The following is a 9,552-nucleotide window of genomic DNA, read 5'->3' as shown; positions in this document are numbered from 1 at the left end:
AGGGGTGGAGGACTGAGGCACACATAAGGAGGATCTTTTGCTTTATTTTATCAGAAAGAGAGCTACTCTTACAAAACAGTAAGAACACAATTAGCATGGTATTTCCAGCCTCGTACATTGTTGGTAACTAAAGCCCCTGGAGACTGTAATGTCATCCATGTCTGTCCTCACTCCAAAGACCGAGGAACTGCCAATAAAAATCCACCTTTCCCCATTTTTCCTTAGAAGGAAAGTGATTATGTGACCACTACCCATGGTATCAAAAAACTTTCAGAATGTTTTTGTTTACTTGCAGCTTGTTTTAAATCTCAGGGTATAATATGGTTTCCCTGTTATCTGAAATAACTCCTTCTTCACCTCCAGCTTATGGTTGCATTTTTCACATTTCAAAGAGTTCCACTTCCTGCCAGTATCTCATTGTTGCATATTGAAAATGTTATCTTTGAGTTCTAATCTAATTAAACAGTTTGCCACCCTGTTAATACTCTCAGATTCCCATTTCTGGGCTTCATTTCTACTACGTCCTTGTTAATGACTTTGTGCAATATCCAGGCAGCTTTTATTGTTTTATTTTCTGTGAAGAATAACTAGCTTTTGAATCCCCCCCCCCCCAAGATATCACAGAATACCAGCATCTTCAGAAAATCGTTTATAATGATTGCCGAGTCCTTTATCTGGATTGTTTTTGTCTCTGACTTTGCCATTCCATGAGTCAAGTTGGATTATCTTCCGTAAACAACTTTCTTTTTGGATTTTGTTGGGTAGAGACTCATTTGCCATTTTTATGCCCTCTCATACCAAAAGAGATTTCTGTAGTTTATCTCTTTTAGCTTAGAATTTCACTGTAGTAAACAGTCTACACCATTTATAGACTTAGAGATTTGGCTATGGACTGCTGCCTCCACATTATTTATAAATCTATAAAAGACTACAGAGATGAGTTTATTCATCATTATCCTATAATTCCTATTCGAGTCCACTGCAAAACCAAGTCTTTCATTACTAGGTAACTCAATGCATTTTAATAGCGTTCAATATAAAGAAATCTGAAAATCTAAATAGATTATAAAGCTGCTGGTTCTCATTTTTCTCTTACTATTCCAAATAAACACATATTTTCTTAAGGAAATCATGTTAGCTTTTGCCTAAGATATACATATGTATATATGTAGCACATATATAATACATAATAATATAATATATACATATATATCCTTATATTTTCTTGTTTTATTTTCTTATTTATTTAATTTTATTTTATTTTATTTTATTTTGAGAGTGAGAGAGAGAGTGCAAGTGGTGGAGAAGGGCAGAGAGAGAGAATCTTAAGCAGCTCTATACTCAGCACAGAGCCTGATGCAGGGCTGGATCCCACAACCCTGGGATCATGACCTGAGCTGAAATCAAGAGTCAGATACTCAACTGGCTGAGCCACCCAGGTGCCCTTATACCTTTATATTTTCTATGCTCCAATCTTTTATTGTAAATTCTAACAACTTCTGTGAAATGGAAGAGATATTCAGTAAATGGCAGTTCTCAGTCCTACAGAGCTCAGATGTAAATGATCATCACACTGTACAATCAACAGCTGTCTCACATAAAAACTTGAACATTCTGGGAAATATTCCATAATTGTACATCTTAAATTTTTCCAATCTTATATGTTGGTGACAACCAGGTGAGTCATTTATATTTTCATAGTGATTTGGTGTAGAATAATCTGTAGTTTTACTTTCATACAACTTAGAAATTCCAAAATCAATGTCTAAAACAATTCAGGTTTTTCCCCAGTAAAAACCCAGACATATAATGTATTAATCTCTAGTTCCTCTCTTTTTCAAACTCAAATTCTCCTTGTATTCCATGACACTCAAATAATTTCATGGATTGAATTATTCTCTTTGTTAAAGTATTACTAGTTTAAAAGTTCCTATAATAGACTCTTCAAAATATATTTTGCCTCACCTTGTTTGTAATTGTGAACATATCGATTAAATATGGAACAAAATCTATTCTGTGAAACTTCCTACACTAGAAGAAACAATGGCTTCCATATGAGGGTCAGGGCAGGGGTCCCATATATCCATCCCCACCTCCCCACCTCTCGTCAGCCTAAAATTTCTTCTCAGACAACAGCTTTCTGGAACAATTTCGTTTCTGAATCACTAAGAGGGAATGTTCTCCCACAACTTTCTAGAGAAGTGTGGTAGCCAGGTTGGCAGCAAACACATCTGGGGGAACTTGTTAGAAAATTTTAATTCTCCTACCCCAGACCTACTGAATTAGACCCTCTGTAAGTGAGATCCAGAAGTTTGTGGGGTTTTTTAATTTTTTTTAATTTTTAATGTTTATTTATTTTTGAGAGAGAGAGAGGAAGAGAGCCAGAGTGTGAGTGGTGGAGGGTCAGAGAGATAGGGAGACACAAAATCTGAAGCAGGCTGCAGCCTCAGAACTGTCAGCACAGAGCCCGACACGGGGCTCAAACCCACAAACTATGAGATCGTGACCTGAGCTGAAGTCAGACGCTCAGTTGACTGAGCTTCCCAGGTGCCCCTAGAAATTTGTGTTTTAATCTCCAAGTGATTCTAATGTCAACCAGAGTTTGAAAACCACTGCAGTAGAGATTTAGGTCCATTTACCAAAGGAAAGGCAAAGTCCTGGAATAGGGCTTCTCAACATGACATGAAGCAAAGTTGTAGGTCTGTGTTATGCCTAACCGAGTCTGCAGGTCTAAGAAGCCCCTGGGTAAATCTGCTGCTGCTGCTGCTGCTGTTTTATAGACTACCTTTGACTGCAAGGCCACTGATCATATAAGGAGGTGCCAAGAAAAACAAGCTAAATGGAGTGACCTTGACAAGTTTGGCCCAACACCGAGGGAGATTGACTAGACTTGGCTCTCTCAGGAATCTTGATAGCTGACACAAAGGAAGCCCTTATCTTAGGTCCAGGATTTTCAGAAAGGTGATCTGGCAAGAAAGGTCAGCAGGCAAAGAAAAACAAGTATAAAGCTTTAAGCTTATGCCAGGTTAGGTTGTATGGTGTGAGACTTCATGGTGTACTATATCTCAGTTCTTTATGGTAATTTTAGAAGAAATACATGTATGCTTGAACTTGCCAAGGCCTATACTAGGTAGACACAATGGGGCAAAGTATACTCATAAAGGACAGGAAGCAAGCCTAAGTCATGCTGGTGGAATGCAGTTTAGAAAGTTTGGGGGGGCCGCTGTGTGGCTTTGGGCAATTTACTTAATATCTCTGTTCCTCTGTTTTCTCATATCTCAAATGTGAATTTAAAAAAAAAAAAAAGTCTATCTTACAGAATTCTCCTGAAGTTTAAGTGAATGAGCATATCTGCAAGATTCTCAAAAGAGTACATAGCATATAATATAGCTCTTAATAAACTCTTCTTCTTCATCTATATCTTTGTCTTCATTTTACTGTTATTTTTTCATTATTATTATTACATCTTCCATATCCAAACAATGAGGCTGAAGAAATTATGGGCATATCATGATAATAAAAAGGTAAGTGGTAAGAGAACCAATCAGGGTGAAAGAACCCTTTTACAAAAGGGGGATATTAACCAAAATAACAAATCCTGTGTTAAATCTTTTCATATGAAAAACCTGAAAATCTCTTTATTTCATGACTAGGTCCTAAGGGAGAAATAATTAATGCAAAGTTATTGTTATTAGACCTACCTTCGAAAATGTCAAGGTAATACTGGTTCAATGATCTGTAAGAGAAGTAGCAAGTTCTAGCTTAGTTCACTTTCTTTTGGCTTTGCCAAGGTCACTCAGAGGTCAGATTTCCTGGCTGATCAATCTTTTGACATGTTGAGCTGCTAAAGAAAATCAAATGTACCTCTGGAGTGCAGATCTCTGTGGTTTGGGTTTTTTTCTTCTCTTCTCTTTTCTTTTCTTTTTTTTTTCAAGCAGAGTCATGAATATGACTGCTGCAGAAAAGAATTGGTAAAATAATTTCTGCAACGTCTCAGAATATGAGACTAGTATGTTGGGATAAGAGGCAGATGAAAAGAGTTTCTTCTAAAATTTTGTACTGATCGTCTAATGTATCACTGTGATTGCTTATTTAGTACTGGAGTAACTTGATTTCATTTCTAAGAACATAGATTCATCACCACAAAATAAAACTGAGGGGTTTTTTTTGTTTTTTTTTTTACAATTTATTGATCTTATTGTTCTATTCAGAAAACATTTTTGATCTAAAAATGACAAGCTAATTTAAAATACTTTAATACATGAGCATGTGACTCTACCTCTTTCTCTCTGGCTTTCTCCCTCTCTCTCTCTCTCTCTCTCATGGACACACACACGTGTGCGCGCGCACACACACACACACACACACACCCCAATATTGTTGATGACTCTTGGCAGTAATTTAGATCAGCATAAATTTTTCAAATTATTTTCAACATAGAACACATTCACGTTCTCAATAAAATAAATAAAAAAAAACTCCCTGGAAAAAAAAAATCCATTAGGATTTTTCAGGCTTTCTTGAGTTCTCCAAAAAGCAGGGCTTTAAAAATGATTTTCAGCATTTAATGTTTTAAAGAAATGTGTCTGTTTACGGCATTATTAGCAAGAATTTCCTTGCAGCCCTCGGTGTAGGCAGTGAGACGGAACAATGTACATAAATCTCTCTTACTCCAGCAGACCTGTTGTGTCACCCAGTGGTTCAAACAGCCAGTAATATTTAACTTGTATGCTTCATGTAGCAATAAAACAAATAAATGGACCTCTCAAAAGTTATATCCTGCATTATATAAATATTCCTCTTTAGCACATTGTAACCTGCCGAGCCACAAAGTATTGTAGCCCTTCCTAGCCGCAAAGTAAGTACTCTCCTGGTTGAGGCCTAGACATTTTCATTGGTTTTCCTCACATTGCAGTGAAATTGTCTGTGCCAACAAATTAGGTAACAATATTTAATGAAGCTCTCCAAAGCCCCTATGATCAGTTAGTATCTGTCATTACCAACAGTTGCAAATGTAAGGGCTCTTCCTAGATGAATTAATTATTTTGTACTTCAAAAGTTACATGGAGGTAGAATTGTGATCAAAGAATTTGCTTTGCTGGGCCCAGGTTTATCCAATGGACGTGCAAAGCTCCCACAAATTTGGCAGAGGAAATTTTGAGAGATTCATAATAACTGGGCACAGTGAAGGAAGCCGGGTTCTACCTCGTGTCAGAAGAGAGCCCACAAAGCTCAAATCAGAGAAACTGATCTGTTTTTCTCTCAGCGGGGAAGCCGATGACAGTGAAAGTGTTCTGGAGATTCTCCGAGTGGATAATAACGATGTGATCTGATGATCAAAAAAAGGTGGGAGTCATATCCTGCCTATGGTGTTGACCTTTTTGCAACTCACTTTTACTTTTTTTAATCTTCAGATTGTTTGTGCAGATAAATATACAAACATCCTCTCATTCTGGGAGAAAGTAGAAAATGAAACCCTCTACCAACTCTTCTTTTGGTAATAAACACATAAATAAACTATAAATAAAATGATTTGAGCTTCTCTGAATATAGGGCGAAAACAGAGAAGCCTTGTGCTAGAACTGAACTCTGAATTATAAATATAACATGTTTTGTTCAAGCCTGATAGAGATGGCCTTTTATTTACAACAGATAAGGTGCCAGCTAGAATCACACCATTCTGGAATATTGAGATCACATGCAGATTTATATGCCTTGGTAGAACCAATTGATCCAAGTCTTTAAGAAATCATTGAAAATGGGAAAATAAGTCACTGTATTTATTAAGTCACTAGGTTTAGATTGGTCACGAATTCTTCAACCCTATACCTACCTGCAGGCTTAGGCTTACCCTTAGTCCCCCAGACTCTACCTGACACTGACCGAAATTACTCCTCCACATGATAACCTGCTTACGTCACACTCCCGTGCCGAAAGTGGAGCTTCTGACTTGTTCCCAAGTCCCATATCTGCATGATGATATTTCTCACCTACCAATTGTGTTGACTGATGTCACAAGGGATTATAAAATGTGTTTAGACTGTCACAGCTTCAAAGTTGAATCCCTACTTTTGCTTCACTTTTTTTCTTTTAAAAGATCCCTTACTTTCTAGGCACCTCAGGAATAAATTTTAAAACTTTTCAAAATATTTTGCCCACAATTTTTAGAGTCTTTTATTTTGGTTTATTTATTTATTTTGAGAGACACAGAGACAGCATAAGTTGGGAAGGGGGAGAGAGAGAGAGGGAGAGAGAGAGAATCCCAAGCAGGCTCCTCACTGTTAGCAAGAAGCTGGACACTGGGCTCAGACCCTTGAAACTGAGATATCATAAACTGAGCTGAAACCAAGAGTCAAATGCTTAACCAACTGAGTCACTCAGATGCCCCTGATCTTTGTGATGGATCCAACTGAGGCAGGGAGGGAAATGTGCTAGTTTGCAAGGAGACTGTAAAATCCGAGTGCCTTCACGATTCATGACAGTATATATGCGTATTCTATATGATTATTTCATTTAACTTCATTTTTAAATTACCTGACTAATTACTATTTCTAATCCTATTAGCTGTTTTTAATGTACTCACTATGTTAGTATGAAACCTTTCCCTCCTTTTTTTCCCTCCTTCTCTTCTTCCTTCTCTTCCTTTTCTTATTCCTCTCCCCTCGTCTTCCTTCTTCTCTTTAAATCCTTCTTCTTCTAAAAGTGGTAAAAAGGCATTCAGAATATTTCTAGTGTTTCAGTAATGTTTCCCTCCACCTATTCTCCATTTGGTGAGATACCTTAAGGCCATATGATAGCACATGTAGTTGTTTAATAGCTCCTGTTGGATGGCTTTATGCACTTTTCCTTTCCCAAACCCTCAATTTCAAATAATTCTCCAAAATCAGTTATTAAAGCAAATATTGTTGAGTGCTCACCACTCACAGAAATTAATCTTCTAAAATTGGTTCAGAAGATTTTATCTTTCCAGAGGTAAAGACTTCAGTTGCAATAGTGTAATTATTAGGTCAATGAAAATGAGATATCATGGAAAAAACATGGGAAAATTAATAAAATACATGTTCTGAAATTTAAAAGCCCAATTATATTATAGGGAACTTAAATTATGACCTGAAAATATCTGTGAGAATGAGTGCAAGTAGGGAATATTTTATACATTAAGCAGTATAACTTTAATTGCCATAGATAGTGACATTTTTAAATGTTCATTTATTCACTTTGAAAGAAAGAGAGAGCACGAGTGGGGGAGGGGCAGAGAGTGGGGGAGAAAAAGAATCCCAACCAGGCTCAGTGCTGTCGGAGTGAAACCCCATGAGACTCTCGATCCAACAAACTGAAATCATCCCTGAACTGAAATCTGGAGTCAGTCGCCCAACAAACTGAGCCACCCAGGCGCTCCTGGATAGTCACATTTCGACCTGGTTTTTTCCATCTTCCAACCTTTCATATCCAAGTCACTTTTGAAAACCTTCCTGGAAAATTATTTAAGAGGGTACTCGGTCTTAAAGAAATCACTTTTTGACAAATATCCACATTAAAATGTAATTTCTCTGTGTGCCCCAATATTTATTTTCTATCATTTTCCTCAATCTCTAGTTCCTCCTCCTGCCCCGCCCCTGGTTCACTGTCATATTTCATCAATATTCTCTTAATATATCTTCTCAAATATTCATTCCTTCTTTCTCTGGAAAATTTCAGACTATTTTTCTAGAAAACTCCATCCCACTTTTCTTTCTTTTACTTATCTCTGCCTGCTCTATTAATTTCCAAGAGACAATTACATGATAAAGAGGTAGAGGGAAACTTCAGGCCTGTGACTAAGAGTATGTCACTGAGAACAAGGTAGAGCATGTAGGGTGTTGGCAAATAGAATGAGTCTAACTTATGAAAGTGAGACAGGTCAGAGAGCAAATATATTTGTCCAGGAGACAAGCTTTGCCTCTCAAATTGTGCACAAAAGGTGGAACTATGGAAAATCCAAAGACTCTTATTTAAGTTGAAAATGGTGAGACAAAAATAGAGAAAATAATGAAAGAGAGAGAATAAAGTAGAGGGCCTGGTAAGAAATGAATTGCATTAGTGAATGTCGTTTGAGAATTTGTAATAGGTAAGACAAGTATTCAAAACCCACAGGTGTCCCATAAAAATGAAGACAGTCTGCGTCACCTATACCATATTTCCCCATGTAAATTGCTATCTTTTGTGGCTCAATTGATTGGGATTCTGCTTAGTATTTTTAACACTTATTTTTCACATAGCTTCCATTTCTTCTAAGTTTTTCACTTATCCTTTGTTTCCCTTTCCCTTATTTTTAATGTTTATTTATTTCTGAGAGAGAGAGAGAGAGAGAGAGAGAGCAGAGGAGGGTCAGAGAGAGAGGGAGATACAGAATCTGAAACGGGCTCCAGTCTCTGAGCTGGCTGTCAGCACCCAGCCCAATGCGGGACTCGAACTCAAGAACCGCGAGATCATGACCTGAGCTGAAGTTGGACGCTCAACGGACTGAGCCACCCAGGAGCCCTGCCTTTCCCTTTTTTTTTTTTAATTTCCTTTCAGGAAGTTCTCTAATTCAAACAGTGGTAATGATTTTCAACTGCTAAGGGTGGTTTAGGGAAAGCAAAGGGCAAAATATATGTGTGGTTCTCTACTGGGCTAGAATGTTGTTGGTTCAGTAACCTTGGGAAAGTCATATTACCTCTGTAGTTCCAGTTTACATACAATAATTTAATAGTTAACTCCCAAATATAATATTCTATAATGTGAAGCTGGTAAAGAGAATTCGATTTGTAAACCATGTTTTACCTTATTTAAAGGTGTCAATATTTAAGGTTAATTTAGTATATGATGTCTGGGTAAAAATTTAGGTAGCAGGTGCATCAGGCACATAACTTTTTTAAAGTAACAGCTTTATTGAGATATAATTCACATCTCATGACAGTCTCCTTTTTAAAGTGTATAACTGAATTTTTAAATATAATCACAGAGTAGTGCAACTGTCATCAGTGTCTAATTTAGGAAATTTTTATTGCCCTACATCCCCAAAAGAAACCCTGCACCTGTTTGCTATGACTTCCTGTTTCCTCTTCCTCTCTCCAACTTTTGGTAACCACCAATCTATTTTCTGTCTCTATGGATTTCCTCATCTAGACATTTCACATACAGGCAATCATACAATATGTAATTTTTGTGTCTGTCTTCTTTGACGTAGCATAATGTTTTCAAGATTCATCCATGTTGTATGTATCAACACTTCATTCCTTTAAAAAATTGTTTTTAATGTTTATTTATTTTTGAGAGAGAGAGACAGAGCACAAGTGGGGGAGGGGCAGAGAGAGAAGGAGACACAGAATCCAAAGCAGGCTCCAGGCCCTGAGCTGTCAGCACAGAGCTGGACATGGGGAATGAACTCACAACCTGCGAGATCATAAACTGAGCCAAAGTCAGAAGCTTAGCCAACTGAGCCACATGGGACTTCATTCCTTTTTATTGATAAATAGTATTACATGGTATGGAAAATCACATTTGTTTTTGTTATGCATTCATCAGTTGACA

The sequence above is a fragment of the Hyaena hyaena genome, unplaced genomic scaffold (genome assembly GCF_003009895.1).
Source record: "Hyaena hyaena isolate Hyena2069 unplaced genomic scaffold, ASM300989v1 scaffold_1439, whole genome shotgun sequence".
NCBI lineage: Eukaryota > Metazoa > Chordata > Mammalia > Carnivora > Hyaenidae > Hyaena > Hyaena hyaena.
Note: the sequence above shows the minus strand (reverse complement) of the source record.